Below are 20,484 nucleotides of genomic sequence, written 5' to 3' on the forward strand. Positions count from 1 at the left end.
AACTTTATGGTCAAAAGCTTGGAGTTCCTACCCTGCTGTGCTGGAAAACAAATCAGTGTAAATCCTTCTATTCAACGGCTTCCCATTTTCCCCTCAAATGGCTTCTAAAAAACTAACAACAACTAAAGCCTGTATTATGTTCAAATCCTAATAATGCAAATAGTCAAATGCAGCATTTCTAGTCATTAACACTGAAAGAACATCACACATCCGACTATGTCACCTGGGTATGAGTAAGGAAGGCTGCTTTCTCTACAGAGCCACTGACCACAGTAAGAGATGGCCCATCTGCCCAACTGCTGGCCAGAAGTGGGGGGACTGTTAATGGGGACCTCTTGATGCAGGGTTTCAGTTCATCTCAGTTTTGGCTCCACAGACCTTACACTAGTTTTACATTCTGGCAGACTGAAGCAGACCAGAGGTGGCCCTGACACCTCTTCAAAACTTTTGAACTTTGGGTGCTGGTTAGAAAAGGAAATGGAGAAGCAAACCCTTGCACCCCTGACTTTAAAAAGCACTTCTTAGGCATTGTGCTCTATCATGAGAACTCGTGCCCTCTAATAAAATAGGAGCCAAGAATGTTTGAGTGCTTAATTGTGCTAAGCATCATGTCATTAATTCCTCATGACAACCCTGAGAGGGAGGTAATATTGCCATTCCTATTTTTTTTTTTTTTACCATTCCTATTTTACAGATGAAGACACTGAGTTTGAAAAAGTTAAGTAACTTTCCAGAGGTCACAGAACAAGTAACAAAGCCCAACTGATTCTAATGCCATGCTCTTAACCCCTACACAATACAAGGAAGTCAAGGGCCTCTCCAATGCTGCCACCTCTTAATGTGGGCTGTTAACGCTGCTTCCCCTGTACAGCAGAGACACTGAGAGAGAAGGATGCCCACCCAGAAAGACAGAAGGAATCAATTGCTTTTTGGGCTGTTTCAGTAGCATCAGTGCAGTAGCATACCTTAAATGGGACTTGTGTTTGTCTTGACAAGATCCTTACAAGATTTGGGTGACATATCATATTTCTAGAGGTGATATAATAATTTGGTGTTCTATCAGTGGCTTCTCCATTTCTCATCTAGCAAGAGCTCAAGCTATTGTCTTTTTCATATAAAGCAATATTAAGGAGATCCCTGGGTGGCTCAGTGGTTTAGCACCTGCCTTCAGCCAGGGCGTGATCCTGGAGTCCCAGGATCGAGTCCCACATCAGGCTCCCTGCATGGAGCCTGCTTCTCCCTCTGCCTGTGTCTCTGCCTCTCTCTCTCTCTGTGTCTCTCATGAATAAATAAATTAAAAATCTTAAACAAAATAAAGCAATATTAAAACATCAATTTACTAAGTGTCTATATGTATGAGGCCTTGGGCTAGGCAATTTGCAACCTGCTGGGGCCCTGAAATGGCATCTATATTACATCATTCCCATGAATTTAACCACCCATGGGTGGAACAATGTGACTTCCCAATGGATAAAACCCCTATGCTGACAGATCAAAGGGTCACATCACTACCTCAACTCCCAGGACATTAAGAATAGTACTGTTCTTCAGACATTTATCCTTTGAAAGGAGCATTTTTACATCTGGTTCCAGCTCTGAGTCAGGAACTGGATACATACACTCAAGGTATGCTAAGGAGAGACTATTAACCATGCAAACTAGCCCCAAATGGCTTTTCTGATTATTTGCTAGCATGCAGGTGGCTTCACGAAGAGGCCTGCAATTCTAGAATGTTAGTTTTTGTAGTATGAGAAAATCATAACTTTTTTTTTCCAGGAACTTGTTTTGCCATAGATTTAAGGCAGTAATTTGTTACAGGCAAGACATTTATAGGGGCTGCGTTATCGAGCCTAGAATCATCAAGAAATTCTATCAGAAGACACAATGTTTAAGTATAGGTCTAATTACTGCAATCATTTCTTTTTTGTTTCCTTTGCAGAGATCCACTTAATCCCATCTCTTAGTGTGGGCACAAGCTGACAGTTGCATGACAAGGAATGTTTCCCTTTGTAAAAAACCCACTTCCTTTCTGTGTAGTTTTAGCCTAATTGAAATGTTTCCTATTAAGCTCAATCAAGGCAGCAATTATCTAATTACTCACTTATGCTTCTCCAGCCAAAAATTTGCCTAAGCTGGTATATTGGAATGAGAGAGAACATATTTATTATTGCTTTTACATTTTCCTGTTTGGCTTTAGACAATAATCATAAACATTTACTTCTAGCTCACCAGCATATATCTAATTAATACTGCTATTTTCTATAAAATTGTATCACTGCAAGCTATAGCCCTGCCAAATGCAGTCCTGTCTACGAAATGTGCTTTAAAAGATTTGTGGTTATGCTACATGAATGGTGTCATTGGAGACAGGGAATAAGGAAAGAGGCTAGTGAAAACAAATCACAAACATATATTCAATCATTTCAAAGCCACGAGTTTTATGGCTTTACAAAATAAAAAATGAATAACAGATTTAATCGAGAAAATAATTTTTATAGCATCACTTTAAAGAAACATGTATCCTGTATGTCTGGATTTTTTCTTGATACAAATCCCTTAGGTCTCAAGATGATCACAACCAGTCAACAACACAGGTGGTCCACACTTTTTAGGTATAAATTAGAGGCGTATATCATTAAAACCAGAATTAATTTTAGAGTTAGTGACCCTATGAGGTCACTCCTGATTAACTCAATTTTGATTGAGGTTGTACCAAAGCACAACGGACAAATTGGGTATGAGAGATTGATATTTTCATTTCCAGACAATAAATTTTATCGTTATTATTATCTTAAATGTTAACTAATGTGGGACTAATTCAGTCCTTTGCATGGAAAAAAGGCCCCCTGAAAACTGGTGCACTTCTGGGTGAATTTATAAGGAGGAAAAGGAACACCTCATCAATCTCCCAAATGCGGCACTTGACAATCTTTCACCTAAGTTTATCATAAACCTAGAAAATGACTACACTCAATGAGAACAGCAACAACATCAAAATCAGTCTATGAGGACAATATTCCATTTACTGGAAGGAATTATGCATTGTTTTGGTAAAGAGAAGAGCTTTTCTTTTCTTTCTTTCTTTTTTTCTTCTTTCTTTCTTTCTTTCTTTCTTTCTTTCTTTCTTTCTATTTTTTCTTTTTTTTTTTTTTGCTTACACATGATGAATGAACCATGCACAATATTAGTAACCTCAAAGATAACAAGTTATCTACAAAAACCAAACAACCCCCCAAAAAGGAACACTTCAGTTTCTAATAACTGATTTATTTCAGGTATAAATACCTGAGTGATGACTGATTAGTTAATTAAGCCTGAGTGGCTAGGCATTGGGAGTGGGGAAGATGTCATTCTCAAAACCATGTTGTTATCTGCTTCCCAGATTGGAAAGGAGTCTTTAAAGAAAAATGCATTATATCTTAAAGGTGGTCCCAAAGATTCTGCATTCTGTGCTGTTTGATCCCTTCAGGAGAGGAGGGCAAGAATAAAATGTAGAGAAACAAAAGGAGAGAAACCAATTTCTTTGCCAGAATGGGGAGAATAATCAGACATTTGCCTTTCATTGGTCTTTTTTTTAGGAACTTGAAAGTCTGTGAAGTGTATTGAATAAAATGGCTGGAAAATGGATTTTGTTTCTTCATGTGGCCAGTCACTGGAGAGGACAAATAAGTCTCGATATCCTGTCTGCAGTTTGACTCATCCCTGCTCTTTTCTCTCTCTGTAAGCAGCTTATATACTCCAAAGAGGGACTAAATTCATTTTACAATAGGCAGAGTGGGAGCCTGGGCTATCATCTGAGAACAAACATAAAGACCACTCTATCAACCATTTGTTTAGAACTGCCCTCAGCAGAACCAAGATCAGTGAAATGTGGGTACATTGAACCTACCAATACTGCTTCCATACACAGGCCCACAAACCTTCTACTGCCCAGTAATAAACAAAAGGAAACAAGACGTTAAACCAATGTGGTCCTTGTTTTCAACATTATTTAGCTTTTGAAATTTTCAAGTTGAGTTCCCACTGCCTTTATTTCCCCTCCTACTTTGCACTAGTTCTCATATTTCCATCCTTCCTCCACTGCAATAATTCAATAGAACTAATTATGTCTTTAAAAATAGTTAAATAAGCAAATGACTGCAGTTCTCTTTCTGTTTTCCCTGATGCTGGGTCAAATGGCTCCTCAAGTTGTTCTGAAATGAGACCCTTGCATGTCTGGCCAGAATCTTCTGGCCAGATTAGTTTTATATTGTCCCATTATTCCTCCCAGTGTGTTGAAGTGGTGCTATTTTATCCAGTTTTAAGTAATATTGGCTGGCAGATTTTAGGATAATACAAATTTAACACTAGAAAAGGTAAATATCCCAGTTTCTTAATTATAATTGTGTATTATTATATATATATTATTTATTCGAAGTTTTCCATTTGTGAGTATTTTTTCTATTTTGTGCATTTTTAAAAGATTTTATTTATTTATTTGAGAGAGAGAACAAGCAGGGGGAGGGGCAAAGTGAGAGGGAAAAGCAGACACCTTGCTGAACAGGGAGCCTGACATGAAGCTCAATCCCAGGACCCTGAGATCACGACCTGAGGTGAAGTCGGATGCTTAAATGGCTGAGCCACCCAGGCACCCCCTATTTTGGGCATTTTTAATACCTGATTGGTTTGTTAGTTATTTTGGTTCTAAGGCCTATAATATTAATGCTTCTCAGGTTTTTCTAATCATAAAGGCTCTGGCAGAAAGAACGGGAACAATATAATTTATCCTCTATTATTTTAAAAATGAAAATAAATTATTGGTGCTTTGACTACAGGTCATGGCTGCCTGCGATAAATGAAACTATCTGCTTTTCATCAATCTATTCAGATCTTACAAGTCAGAGTTATTCAATACAAAGACCACCTACTATGGAAAACTCTAATGTTAAAAACTCTTCATTTGTCATTCCCCAAGTTAAGAATATATTACACAATTTAAGGCTTGTAAAACATCATAACCCTGATTACACACTGGAATTACCTGGAAACTTTGTAAGGCCATTTATGGCCCCAGGAATTATGACTTAATTTGCATGTCGTGTGCCTGGGTATCAGGACTTTACAACACCCCTTGGGTGATTCTGATATAAGTTCGAGGTTGAGAACTGCTGCTTTAGAACGAAAATTTACAAACACATACACCAGTTAATTGATCTGTAATTTTTTTTAAGTTTTTTCTTTTAATCACCATCATTATTATCATCATTATTATTATCTTCATTATTATTATGAATACTGTCACATCTTTCGACTCCAGAAAATAAACTGATCCACAGTTTATTGCGTGACGCCCACATGGTTGGTCTGACATGCATTTCCTTCACCCCCTCCCCCCGCATGCTCATCCATGCGTCCTTCCATCCACAGCAGGAATCGGAGGCTTGTTGCCCAAACGCACTCTGACTGAAGCTGATCGGCTTTCATTAATTAATTTCTAATACACACGCATACGCGCGTGCACACGCACGCACAGACACACACACGTGCGCGGCACACACCTATGTGTCAGAAATAGCTAGAACGATGCTGGGAAATAGCAGGTAGCTGTTAAAGCGAGTGGCCTCCGAGTCAGTCGTCTTGGCCTGGAGATGTAAACGCGGAGGCGTGTTCATGCTTCCTACCCCCAAGCCACCTCTCCTCTCTCCTTCCCGGGCTCACGTCCGTCCAAGGCCACGTGGGAGGTTACGTCAAGATGTGGCCAATAAAGTCCAAAAAGCGCTTTGAATACTGTTCTGGGTTCACGGTGGAGATCCCTGCACCAGCGCCACGCTCAACGGGTTTTGCCGCGTGGGCTGCTTTCTTTTTTGCATCATAATGAGTCAAAATGTCAGTAATGGCCATAGAGTACACCTCTTTCCTGGGCGGGTTTTCACGGCATTTAAATTCCATAAACGTCAATGTTCGGATCAGACTCGCCAGGAGCCAAGCGCGGGGAGCCGTTCAGCGCGCCCCGGGACTGCCTGGAGGGGTCCCGACGGGGTGGGTGCCATCCTGTCACCCCCCTTCCCCGCCACCCTCTTCACGCTCCACCTCCTCCTGCTGGGCTCTGTCCACAGCGTGGATTCCCTCCACTAGGCTGTAGCCCGGGAGCTTTAACTGCGCGGGAAACTCGACATCTTTCTTCAGTTTTTCCAGGAACACCTTTCTGTTGTTGTCAACAATATAAGTCTTTTGACCCTCATTAATGAAATCATTATCCTTCAGGGTCGGTAGTTCTTTGGCCTTTTCCTTGTCGCTGGCTTCTCGAGCCGCCTGGAGCCCTGTAAGTCGGATTTCCCATACACAGATAAGCGGGGGCTGAACACATTGCTTGTAACAATCACGTATGTTTCCACTCCATCAACATTAAGCCGGTACCTGCCCAAGAACTGGGGATGAGCGCGATCCCGTGACATTCTACTACGTGCCGGTGGTATTTCTTCAGGATGTTGTGCATTTCGGCCACATCTTCACTCGTGGTGGTCTTGATGATGTATCCTTCGTGGTAGGCGGTGTGGAGTCGAGCCCCGCTGCGTGCCTGGGAGTCGTGGGAACCGGTGCGCTCCGGGGCAAGGGATTCCCGAAATCCTGATCAGCGAGGCCTAACCTTTCCCGCAGGTTACGGAAAACCATCGGGCAGTATTCCTTAAACTTGAAGGGGCTTGGCATGTTTTCTTTGTTAAAAAGGTGATTGTCCACCTTTATCTTTGAATAGGCTCTGAAGTCATCTGGCATCAACCTAACAGGGATTTGAACGTGGCTCAGTCCCTTGATGCAGCGGTTTACCCCCCACATCAGGACGCTGAGGATGGGGTCTCTTGGACCGAAAGGGGATCGCTGGCCCGAAAGAGCTTCACTTTCTGCGCTACGAAGTGCTTCTTCTAGGTCTTGGTCTTGCTCGCCAAGACGGAGGACCCCAGGTTGCCGGGGGTCGCCATGGCCGCTGCCTCTGTCCCCTCCACCGCCGCGCTCCCGAGGCCGGGGACCCGCCCTCTCTACACGCCGGCCCGGGGAGGCAGCCGCATCCCCCCCGCGGCGGCCCGGCCCGCCGTGCCCGCTGCGCCCCGCTGCGCCCCACTGCGCCCACCGCGCCCGCTGCACCCGCTCGGCCCCGCGGAGGAGGGAGGCTGCGCCCCGCCCGGACTCCGCGCCCGCTGCGGCTCCGCGCTCAGCCCCTGTAATTTTTCTTTTGAGTTTCACCATTAGTTTGAGGTAAAACAGAACACTGCATTCATTCATTCATTCATTCATTCATTCATTCTACATCAATATCATTTATGTTCACTATTATAGGCCACAGAATGACATTTTCAGCACCTAACAGACCACAAAAATCAAGACACCCTTTGTAAAAAAGAGAGAGATTTGTGAAGAAAAACTAGTTTAAAGTGAAAAATAGTGTGGTAGGCAAAATAATAGCTTTCCAAGAGACCCCATCCTAAACCCTGAAATCTGAATAGATTTCTTTACATGAAAAAAGTAATTTTTGCAGATATAATTAGATGAATGACCTTGAGGTGGGGATAGTATCCTGGATCATCCAGGTAGGCCCATCTAATCACATGAATTCTTAAAATCAGAGAATGCTTCCCAGCTGTGGTCAGAGAAGTCCTGACTACAGAATAAAGGCCCAGAGAGATGCAACGTTGCTTTGAAGATACAGGAATGAGGCCATGAACCAAGGAATGCAGGAGGCCTCCAGAAGGTAAAAAAAGAAAAGGAAACATTATTTCCTAGAGCTACCAGTAAAAAAGACCACCTTGCTGACACCTTGAGTTTGGCTCAATGAGACCCACGTTGTATTTCTGACCTACAGAACTATAGGAAAAAACAGTTGTGTTGTTTTAAACCACCAAGTTTGTAGCAATTTGTTAGGGCAGCAATAGGAAAATAGCACAGATACTGATGTTAATTTTGAATCTCCCAGAGGCCTCGGGAAGAGGTTGCGGGGTACAGGGAATGCTATGTGGAGTCCTGAGATTGTGTCTTGAAGATCTCCAACTACAGGTACTATAAGGGACCTAGGGCCCTAGCTGCTGCTCTGAACTTCCCTTGGTTTGTGCAGAGACCATGCTTCCCACAGCTGCTCCTAGCCAGCAGCAAGGCCGAGGCAGCCAGGTTCCTGGGAGACCCAGAGATCCTCTGATTTTACCAATTTGGTAAGGACCCCACCCTGTGATGACTTAACTGAGCATTTCTTCAGCAGTATTGTAGTCAGTCTAGGACAATTCCACCTGCCCTGCCCTTCCTCTCACCTGCACTCAGGGTCAGATTTGCACAGGGGTTGGACACAGCTATTTTACCTCTCTGGGCCCCTCCCCCAGTTTCTAGCACAGGCATTTCTTTCAGGACCAGCTACACTATTTGAGTACAAAGTAAAAACGTCGGGCCCTCTGTTCAAAAATCATGAAGAATTTTAAGCCTGGGATAGCAGAGCATTATGCCAACTAAGCATTCTAACGGCAGGGTCCTGTGTGACTGCATTGTTGTGAGCAGCAGATATAAGTTGCTGATTAGTCATTAGCTATGATACATGCTCTTTGTTCTCCTTTATACTTTGAATGTTTTCTCTCAAGTTTCCCATAGGTTGGTGCCTATGTGAAGAAATGGCGTTATAGAGAACTTACAAGCAATGAAAGCAAGACAATTAGTTGAAGGAATAAAGGAGAATAGGGGGATGAAGAGGGGCGTGGTCTCAGCCAGGCAGTCAGAATTTTCTTAAGACCCACAGGTAAATGACAGGGCTATGGGCTTGGTCTCCTGAAAGTGTCTTCAAACAGAAATGTGATGACAAGTATAGAGTATATGAAATGAAGTCAAAATAAAGATGTTCAAAATGAGGAGAAAGGAGAAAGAAAAGAAGAAATAAGGAAGCCTTGGAGTTGTCCCTACTTCTATCAATTAGTGATTGACTTCACTAGGAGACAAGGAAGGAATAAAAGGGAAGAAACAGCCCAAATCCCAGTAGGAAAGCAGGCAGTGCCCTGAACCACAGGACAATTTGTTCTCAGAACTAGAACCAAAGCAAAGTCAGTGAAGGATTACGTTGTGGGAACCCTGATGATAAACATACTCAAGATGAAGGAACAAGAGCTCCTTTCCCCCAATTTTGTGGGTACCAAAATTGAAAACAGGATGATGTAACTCATAGAAATTGAACAATTTAGGATTCAGCTCAATATTAACTGAACTTCTGCTACGTGCCAGGCACTGAGAACATGGTCTTACTCTTGCAGAGCTATGTACCAGCGAAGAGGCAGACTTTCTTAATGAGTCACCAAAAAAGTAAGAGGGAAGAGAGAAGACCAAACTGAGGGTGACTTCCTATAGGAGGATAAAGGATTTCCACTGAACAAGTGGATAACAAGTACAAACTAAACCATTGGTGAGAGGAAAGTTAACTTTGCAATAAATTACTATGCATGTTAATAATATTACTTTACGCATGAGATGGAAATTAGGGGTGCCTGGGTGTCTGCCTTTGGCTCAGGTCATGATCCCGGGATCCTGGGATCAAGTCCCGCATCAGGCTTCCTGCGAGGAGCCTGCTTCTCCCTCTGCCTATGTCTCAGCCTCTCTCTGTGTGTGTCTTTCATGAATAAGGAAAAAATAAAATAAAATAAAATAAAATAAAATAAAATAAAATAAAATAAAATAATAAAATAAAATAAAAAAATAAAATAAATGGAAATTAAATGCTTGATTAAAGAGACAAAATAAGATTTATAACTATATTATTTAAACTTGTATAAAGTGCTTTTATTCATGTTTTACACATTTAGAAACACTGAGAGGAGCCTCAAGAAACCTTAAGGTAGTCTGTTATTATCCCCATTTTACAAATGAGAAAACTAAGGAACAGAGAGGTTAACTGCTTTGCTTAAGTTCACACAAAGCCGTCATCTACACTGGACCCCATTTATCTGGATTTCTTGCCAATGATGCTGTTGGTCCACCCAGAATTTTCCTTAACTGTGAACTCTGAAACAGTAGTTCTGTGGAATGTTGGCAAATTTCTATATTATGGTAAAGTAAGTCTTGGACATGCTGAGTGAACAGTTTTAAACAAGTTTCTTACTGTGACACTTCTCAGAGCCTTAACAATAGTCATGTACAATATGAGTTTCCGAGTGGGGGATATAGAATGTGGCTTTTCTTCTTTGAGCACAGAACACTCTTTTCATGGTCTGTCTCTTGGACCTAGAGTGATATGGAATGCACTGGAAAAGATTGCACCAATGTGTAACAAGGTGAGCAAGAAGCTAGACAGGTTTTGAGTATGGGCAGTGAAATACAAATATGAGTTTGAAAAATTACAATAAGATGATTCTTTAATAAATTATCCACTAGAAACAACTTAAGCAGAGAGGAGCTGGTGCCCCTAAACTAGACCACCAGACTTCCATAAATACCTAGGCAACACTAAGTCTAAATAAGTATGCACAGGTGTATTTCATCCTAGAGAATCCAGATATAAACACTGTCTAGAGATAGCATTGTGTGAACTGTATGACAAAGAGTCTATTTCATTTGAGCAGGCCTGAGGAAAAGATGCAAATTGGAAAGTATTATCTGAGACAACTGAAAAGGCTGTGGTCCAATGCCTTTAGTAGCAGATTATTTGAATGCCCATAGGTGAATTGAGACAGTAACAGGAAGTTTACTTATATGTTTGTTATAGTTATATATTATCCATTGTACTCCTCCATTTAAACTTCTTTTTTAAAAAAGATTTTATTTTTTTATTCATGAGAGAGAGGCAGAGACACAGGCAGAGGAAGAAGCAGGCTCCATGCAGGGAGCCTGATGTGGGATTCGATCCCAGGACTCCAGGATCACGCCCTGGGCCGAAGGCAGGCGCTAAACCACAGAGCCACCCAGGGATACCCCATTTAAACTTCTAAGGGGCAGAGACTGTCATTTTCCCCCACTCATTTACCCCAAGAGTCTAGAACGGTGCTGCCACACAGTAGGAGATCAATAAACAGTAAATGAACAAAAGAACCTTATACTCAACTCAGAATCTTTGATAACTCTCTATCTATGCTCACTGCTTAGAGCAAACCCTCCTCAGCTTTTCCATCTTTTTAAAAAACATTTATCAAATAATCTCTACACACAACAGAGGGCTCAGATTCATGACCCCGAGATCGAGAGTTGCATACCCTTCTGACTGAGCTAGCCAGGCAAGCCCATCTTTTCCATCTTAATGACAACTCCGGTTGACATAGTTCCTTGGGCTAAAAATCTTGTTTACTTTTCACTCCTCTTTCTCTCTCACCCTCATCCAATTGAATAGTAAAATGAATCAAGTTTACATTTATGTGTATCTCAATTTTTATCTCTTCTTCCCATTTCCAATGACACCATTCTAGTCTAAGCCACTAGCAACTCTTGTCTGGCCTATTTCAATAGCCTCCTAATTGTTCTCCCTGTTATGTCTCAGACCCTGCTACCATTTCTTCTTCGCATAGCAACCAGAATTATTTTTTACAATGACCAATCAATCAGGTTCCATTACATGTGTGACCAAAACCTTCCAATGGCTTCCCATCAAACTCCGATGTCCTCACAAGGCCATGAGCTAGACCCCACTATTGCTCCAGCCTCTCAACTTCCCTCTGTCCTTCTCTCTCACTGCTCCTTGTTCTCCATAGTTATATTCAGCACACTCCACACTGCAACACTGCAAGTCTTTCTCAGAGGCTATCTCACCTGAGAGACTTTCTTTAATCCCACTAATGTATAAGAGCCGCCTCCCCACCATGATGCCTTCTACCTTTTTTACTTTATTTTTTTCATAGCACTTCCCATTTTATAGATAGCTATTGGTTTTCTCTCTCTAAATTCTGCTAGAATACAAGCTCCATAATACTAGGGACTTTGAAAAAAAATACTAGGGACTTTGTTTTGCTAAATTCTGTGGCTTTAGCATTTAGCAATTTCAGAATAGTACCTGTCATGTTGTAGCTATTGAATTAAAAAAATGCTAAATGAATGAATTACTAACATTTGTCAAATGCTTATTAAATGCCAAGACCTTTAAATGTATTATTTTATATAATCTTTAAGAGGCAGTTGGTATAATTAACTTACTTTATAGGTGAAATTGATACCCAGAGAAGTTAAGTAATTTGCTCAAGGGCATACACATAGCAAGTAAAGGAGTCAGGAATTAAACCCAAACAGGCCAACTCTGGTCTGTACTTCTGTGTTCTACACTGTGTTTGCGTTGCTATGGCAGATGTGTACAAGTCATTCTAGTAGTCTTGTTTTCATGATAGTTCCCAGAAAGGTATTTTTTTTCTTCCTTCCTTTCTCTTTTTGTTCATTCATTCATTCATTCATTCATTCATGTATTCACATGTTAAGCATGTGATTGGCTCTAAGGATACAAATTTAAATAAGAACCATTCTCTACTCACAAAGAGCTTACCTGACTAGAGGGGAAGGCAGACTTATAAATAAATAAATCCAAGATATGTATTTTTTTTCTCAGAAAATATAAATCATTTTACTCAAAATATTTCCCAGTTTGCCAGGAATTTTAGTCAAAATCATTACCTAAATGTTGTGATCTGTTTATCTCCATTGCCCCAAAACATGTAAATACCATATTTTGCATTTTTTTCTCCTTGCAAGTTGTTTCTGGTTCTTTGGAAAGTAGATGCAGGATAAATAGTTAAGTGACATAAAATAGAAGTATTTCATTGTTCCTTAAATACTTTTGATATTTATCATCAACGCATAGCACTAGGCACTGTAAGGGATTACAAATAACATGGCATCAGCTCTTCCGTGAGTTCCCTACCAAGCAGAGGGACATGGAAGAAATAAGCTCAGTGCAAGACCCCATAAAAAAGCAAAGTACAAGGTCTGATGTGTTTTCTTCAGAGAACTAGATTCTCTGGATGGAGTGTTGGGGATTTAAATGTAGACATTCCAGTTCTGGGGCCTTTATTCTTTTTTTTTATAATAAATTTATTTTTTATTGGTGTTCAATTTGCCAACATACAGAATAACACCCAGTGCTTATCCCGTCAAGTGCCCCCTTCAGTGTGGGGCCTTTATTCTTAACCATGTCTCTCTACTATGCTATGAGGTTGGTGTGAATTTAGCATTGGTAAATATTATAAGGCAGAAAGTTCATCTCAGATATTTTAATGTAAACTATCTAAAGGCTTTATCTTCTGTGGAATTATTAAGAGCTCTACTAACCCTATGAGCTTTGTCTGCAGAGAAGACTGGTCTTTAGGATTATGCCCCTGTCAGACTTTTTAAAGATACTGTATGACTTACACGTAAAGGAGGTACATGCATTCTTCCCTACTTCCTATTATATAACTTTGACCAAGTTACTTCCCTGTACCTCTCCTGTAAATTGGGGTTAGTAGGAGTATCTATAGATACAGTGATTGGTGCTGAGGGTACAAAGATGATTAAAAAGCAGTTAATTAAAATACAATACTAACAAGCAGTTAGTTAAAATACAATAACACTCACATAAAACAACTGAAAACTGTACATAACGGTGTTAGCAAATATAGTGTTATAGCTGTATACAATAGTGTGTCCTTATTAGAGATAAGGGCTAGTCCATGATCCTGATGTAGTCTTTCCATTAAGTCTACAGTTCAGAAACCATGATAGAGCAACAGACCTTTTGGATTACCTGCATTAAAAAATATATTTTATTTATGAGAGAGAGAGAGAGAGAGAGAGAGAATGAGAGCACACAAGCATAGGAGCGTGAAAGCACAAGGAAGGAGAAGGGGCAAAAGGAGGGGGAGAAACCGACTCTCCAGTGAGCAGGGAGCCCAAGGCGGAGCTCTATCCCAGGACCCTGGGATCATGACCGGAGCCAAAGGCAAACACTTAATTGACTAAGCCACTCAGGTGCCCCGATTACTTGCATTTTTAAAAGGGAACAGATATGATGGAAAATTGGCAGTATCTACTAAAGCTGAACAATTTTATTCTTAGACAGTAGTTACAATGAACAAATCACAACTGCACAAAACAACATGGATGAATTTCACAGAAACAACGTTGAGAGAAGAAGTCAGATACAAAAGTGCACATATCCTATGACTGCATCTAAATAAAGTTTGAAAACAGAAAACCTAACCTGTGATGTCAGAAGTTGGGATAATGGTTTCTTAGGGGGTATAAGAAAATCAGAAGTTAACATGGGGGACCTTTGGGGTTCTTGTAATGTCTATTTCTTGCTCTGAGCACAAGACTGGTAAGCATATGCAGTTGGTAAACATTCATCAAACTATAAAATTAAGATATGTATTTGGTGTATATTTTTAATAAAACACTCCCCTCCAATGTTATGGTTCTCTTCATGGTTCTAACACCCAGGACACGTGTTTCTTAGTTTTGTGTGTCCCCTCACCCAAGGCCAACCACTCTGAGAACCCACCCAATTTAAGCATTAACAATCTTTCCTTCTGTAAGCATAATGCCAGTACAGAGTATTGCTGCAAACCACTCCTTGAATCAATGTTTTCTTTGACTCTGATTAGCTCATTGGTGCCACATGTTCCATGGGGCATTAAGACAACATTTTTAAAATGGCAAAATAATGAAAGAGGCATTTGCTGCTAAAACAAGTAAATAGTTTGTCTTTATTTTCCAGAAACAACCTGCAGCCATCCACCAAATTCTATTTTGAAATCTCATCAATGCTTGAGAAAAAAAAACAACTATCAACTGACAACTATTATTTATAAAAGGCCCTATAAAGGGTATTAAAGATGTCAAGAGTGTTTTATCTACTGACCTAAAACCTGTCTCAGACAGAAATAAAAATGGTTGCAGAGTCAACACATGTATTTCATGTTAGTGCTGCATTTGAGGGCACCTGGGCCAATGTTATGTGTTAAGTCAGTGAAAATGTGTAATTCACGGGGTAACTGAAAAAGCCACTAGACAGGAAGATGGATGGATTGAACATTTTCTGTGCCACCAAATGGCTAATGATCAGGTAAACACCTCTGAGGAAAACAAAATCCAGAATTGTTTCAGCCGTTCTCTGACCGCCTCTTTCCTCGGGCATGAGCAGCTATTAGCCTGCTGCTGAGGACTCCTCCAGAAGACGGACCAGCTGCAGAGTCCCTAGGAGGTCACATCCTCCCTCCCACCCTTCAGAGCCCACTAAATAGCTCATTAGCTGGAGGCACCTGCTGTGGAGAAATTGGTGTGGGCAGGGCCAGGACTCAAACCTAGTTTGCCGGTTCCAAGGCCCAATCTCATGAAGTATTACACCATATCGCTTCCTAATTTTAAAACACCTTATATGCCCTCCTTGTAAAAGCGGGATAAGAACAGGGGCGAAGCCAAGGAATTCATTATGATCCATACCCAACTCTTCAGATCCCTGCTCCGGGTCTCAATCAGCCATTCAATGGGAGGCAGGCAGATGTCCAGGTGACACATTTTCTGAAATCAAATCTCCTAAGGATACTACTTTCCAGAATGTTTCCTTCCAAATTATTCCATCTCATTAGCTGTCTGTGTATCTGTGCCTCCTGTGTACATACTACACACACACACACACCATGACAAAAAATAATTCTCAAGGCAGCAAAGGTCAGAGAAGCCAGTCTTCAGGTTCAATCTCATTCTGACAGGAAGCTCAGCCAGCTCTTCAAAATTAACCTTTTGCTTTTGGTTCTTGGTTCCCATCTGTAGCCAATGTGATATCTTGTTTGGTTTCTCTTATTTATTCTCTAAGTACTGTGTCAATAACCATCCATTATGCTTTATTAAATAGCCATGATTGGATAGTATAATGATACACAAAAGTTTAAAAAAACAAGGTTTGTTACAAACTATGAAACATAATACCGCATCTGTTAAGAATTGAGTTCACTTACCTAGTTATCATACATTTTAGTTTTTAAATACTGCACTTATGGATTAGATTTGTTTTATGTATATTTTGTAGTTTACTTTCCCTTATGAATCAATATATTGTATACCTTTCATGCATATATATATATACATATGATGTGATTCAAAGTTAAGATTTTTAAAGCTGTGCATACAAAATCAGTGCATGTGGAATTAAAGCACATTACACACAAAATGAAAAGAACTATAGCATAAAACACAGATCGACTGTAGCTTACCTATATAAAACAAAATATGTTCATTGTATCCCTAGAATTTTTTTTCTTAAAAATTAAAGCCAATTATTTATTTGTTGAGTAACTAACAATGCGGTTTTCAAAAACATTTGCTAGGCAATGGTAAATTTATTGTATTCTTGGCTTCAGCCTACTAACTGTTCTAAAGATATGTAATAAAAAGAATAAACATCATCACATGAAATACAATGTAAATTGTTCAAACAAACATGCTTATGTTTAAATATCTGAATAAGAAACAGTGCCACATTTGGGAAGTGTGGGTTTTTCCCATTATTGATATGTCTCATTAATGATAAAGGGTAGTCATCGGCCTCCTTTTCTAAACTTTTTATTGCATTTTTAAATGTTCAATAAAAATTGCATTTTGGCATCTTATCTTGAAATATAATTTTCAAGATTTTTCTGTTTACCTCCAACTATATACCCCAATCTTAAAATACTTTATCTGTGTATAACAGAATACATATTCAAGTATTTATTAAGCAACTTGCTTAAAAAGGTCCCCATGAAAAGATTTACTAAAAATATGAAAAACCGGGGCTGGTAAGAAGGGAACCTCTAGGGCACCTAGGTGGCTCAGTGATTGAGCATCTGCCTTCGGCTCAGGTCGCCATCCCGGGGGCCTGAGATAGAGTCCTGCATCAGACTGCCTGCATAGAGACTGCTTCTCCTTCTGCCTGTGTCTCTGCCTCTGCCTATCTCTGTGTCTCTTTTATTATTAATAATAAATAAATAAATACAATCTTTTTTAAAAAAGAAAGGAACCTCTAACACAGCTATTCAACAATTCATTATACTGACTGTGAAAAACAAAAGGACCTGCAAAATTCCATATTATTCAAGTTTATCAATCTTAATTTCCTAAAACACTGTTCCAGAATCTCAGACAAACCTCAGACAAAATTACTTCCTTAATTTTGTTACTTCCTATTTCCCCCCACATTTTAACATTTCTAAAATTAGGATTATTTTACAAAGAATATATACATATTTCATTGTAGTTCCCCTTTAAAAAATGGGATATACTAAATTGGTGTCAGGTTTTGCAAGTGATGGAGATTTAGAATTACAGAAATATAATAAATATAGCATTACTCATGAAAGGGAACTCTAAGTACTTTTTAATTTGCCATTTCTTGCAGTAATACTTAAGGTTACTATTCATCCTATCCAAATTGGAGTCCTTACAATTTCCTGAAACAAAGAAATGGCAAAATCCTGAAACCAATCAATTTTTAACCTTTTTTTTTTTTTTTTTTTTTTTAAATAATGGCAACTAAGGCCAAGTAGTTTTATCACTTACCATTGTGAAGACACCAGAGAGTGATTTGGAGATTAAGAAGATAGATGAATAGAGACAAAAAGTTACTGAGAAATAATGAAGTTAGTTGCCAAATTGACTATGAATTATCTGTTGTAGAGGGACTCTCTTATGAGATGACACATTATTATTCAAAGAATTGGCCATTACATTACCTTGGCCAGACTACATGCAGCACTGCCAGAAACTACTCACGCAAAAGCTTTGGCTGAAAGTTACCTCTGATGTCCTGGAACTTATTTTGGCATTAAAAAGCCCAAACTTTCAGGCCACTCAGCATAACTTGCCCAAGAAATCTATTTTTCAGTTAAAAAAGAAAGTTATTCTATCTTGATTTTACTGGCACATTTTAAGGGAAGAAATTATTGATATTTAATTCATGTACATAATCATTCATCTTTTCAACAAATGTGAGAGGCACATTTAAAAATACTCCAAATTCAATTTACATCAACTTAAAAATAAATAAAATAAAACCTTTATCATCTAAGAGATTCTGCATTTACTTCGTTTTGTTTTAATTTGCCACAAACCATCCTCAAGTAAACCATCAGGCTAAAAGGACTATACAGATTTTCAGATAGCCTAAAACTGATTGTTGGAAGATACTATGAAACTTATTTGCCAAGCTTCTCATTCCAAAAATCACTATATGTATTCTTTGCTCCAAAACAAGAGTTTCTTCTGGTGAATTATTGAACCAAATTCTTGGTATTTGCCCAGTTTTACTTCCTTATTTAGATTTGTTTAAAAAGTTAACAGGTTAAATAGAGAGCCTTGATGCTGCTCTGACCCTACAAAACCTAACAAAGGCGTTGAGGGGGGAGGTGTTCAGCCATTGGAAAAGAGGATGTGGCACCCAAAGCTCACATGATCTTCCGCAGCAACTGAAACCATAGCAATATAAAAGCACTTCCTCTGCCATTGACTTATTTTTTTAAAGATTTATTTATTTATTTATTTATTTATTTATTTATTTATTTATTTATTTATTTATGAGAGACACAGAGAGAGACAGAGACAGAGAGACAGACAGAGAGACAGAGACACAGGTAGAGGGAGAAGCAGGCTCCATGCAGGGAGCCTGATGTGGGACTTGATCCCGGGACTCCAGGATTATGCCTGGGGCTGAAGGCAGGCTGTAAACTGCTGAGCCACCCAGGTGTCCCGTTGACTTATTATTATTGAAGTAAAATTAGTATTTTACATTATATTAGTTTCAAGCATACCACACAATTCAACTTTTTTATACACTACAAAGTGATCATCACTTTTTTAAAAAAGATTTTATTTATTCATGAGAGACAGAGAGAGAGAGAGGGAGAGACAGAGACAGAGGCAGAGACACAGGCAGAGGGAGAAGCAGGCTCCATGCAGGGAGCCCAACATGGGACTCGATTTGGGGTCTCCAGGATCACACCCCGGGGCTGCAGGCGGCGCTAAACCGCTGCGCCACCCGGGCTGCCCAGTGATCATCACTTTAAGTCTAATTACCATCCATCACCATACAACGGACTCACATTAACCATTTTGCAATCCTCAACCCCCCTTTCCTCTGATAACCACCAATGTGTTCTCATATCTATGAGTTTTGTTTGTTCCATTGGTGTGTTTTTTTTTTTTTGATTCCACATATAAGTGAAATCATTCACTATCATCTTTCTCTGACTTATCTAATTTATTCACTAACAAGGTCCACCCATATTGTTGGAAATGGCAAGATTTTCTTTTTTATGGCTAAGTAGTAGTCTATGTTATATATATTTAATATAGTTATATATTTTATTATCCATTTTATGTATATATAAAATTATTTATTCACCCATGAACACTTAGATTATTTCCATATGTTGACTTTTGTAAATAATGCTGCAATAAACGTGGAAGTGCATATATCTTTTCAAATTAGTGTCTAATTATCTTTGGACAGATACTCAGATGTGTAAGTACTAGATTATATGTAGTTCTATTTTTAATTTTTTGAGGAACCTCCATATTATTTTCCATAGTGGCAGAACCAATTTACATTCCCACTGACAGTGTATGTGTATTCCCTTTCCTCACATCCTCTACAACACCTGTTATTTCTTATGTTTTTGATTCTAGCCATTCTGGCAGGCATAAGGTGATATCTAAATGTGGTTTTGATTTGCATTTCCCTAATGATTAGTGATATTGAGCACTTTTTCATGTGTGTTTGCCATCTGTATGTCTTCCTTGGAAAAAATGCCTATTCGGGTCTTCTGTCCATTTTAAAATTGGTTTATTTGGGGTTTTTGGTGTTGACATATAAGTTCTTTATATATATTTTTAGACTAACCTCTTGTCAGATACATCATTTGTGAAAATCTTCTTCCATTTAGAGGTTTCCTTTTCATTTTTTAAAAAATATTTTAAGTAATTTCTATATCTAGTGTGGGGCTCGAACTTGTATCCCCAGGATCAAAAGCCAAATGCTCCTCTGAATGAGCCAGCCAGGTGTTCTGGTTGTGTTTCATTTTGTTGATGGTTTCCTTTGTTCCGCAGAAGCTTTTCAGTTTCTAGTTTTTTAGTTTTATGTAGTCCCACTATTTATTTTCATTTTTGTTGCCTTTGCTTTTGGAGTTGGATCTAGAAATTCAATCCCAAGACCAATGTCAAGGAGCTTAATGCCTATGTCTTCTAGGAGTTTTATGTTTTCAGATCTTATCTTCAAGACTTTAAGCCATTTTGAGTACATCTTTGTGTATGGTGTAAAATAGTATCTAGTTTCATTGTTTTACATGTCACTGTACAGTTTTCCCAACATCATTTATTGAAGAGACTGTCCTTTCCCCATTGTATATTCTTGGCTCCTCTGTTGTAATTTAATGATTCTATATGTGTGAGTTTATCTCTGAACTCTCTATTCTGTTCAAATTTTAGGATTGTTTGTTGTAGCTCTGTGAAAAATGCCACTGGGATTTTGATAGGGATTGCACCGAATCTGTAGATCGCTTTGAGTAG

At 39.3% G+C, this 20,484-nt stretch overlaps 1 protein-coding gene and 1 pseudogene across 10 annotated transcripts in view; both read right to left on the minus strand.

Moving 5' to 3' along the window:
* The window catches only part of SLC25A21 (solute carrier family 25 member 21), a 469,006-nt gene that overhangs the window by 299,358 nt on the left and 149,164 nt on the right, over nt 1-20,484 (minus strand). The window lies entirely within an intron of this gene.
* Nucleotides 647-7,054, minus strand: LOC140639842 (phosphatidylinositol 5-phosphate 4-kinase type-2 alpha pseudogene; annotated as a pseudogene).

This window comes from Canis lupus, chromosome 9 (assembly GCF_048164855.1).
Source record: "Canis lupus baileyi chromosome 9, mCanLup2.hap1, whole genome shotgun sequence".
NCBI lineage: Eukaryota > Metazoa > Chordata > Mammalia > Carnivora > Canidae > Canis > Canis lupus.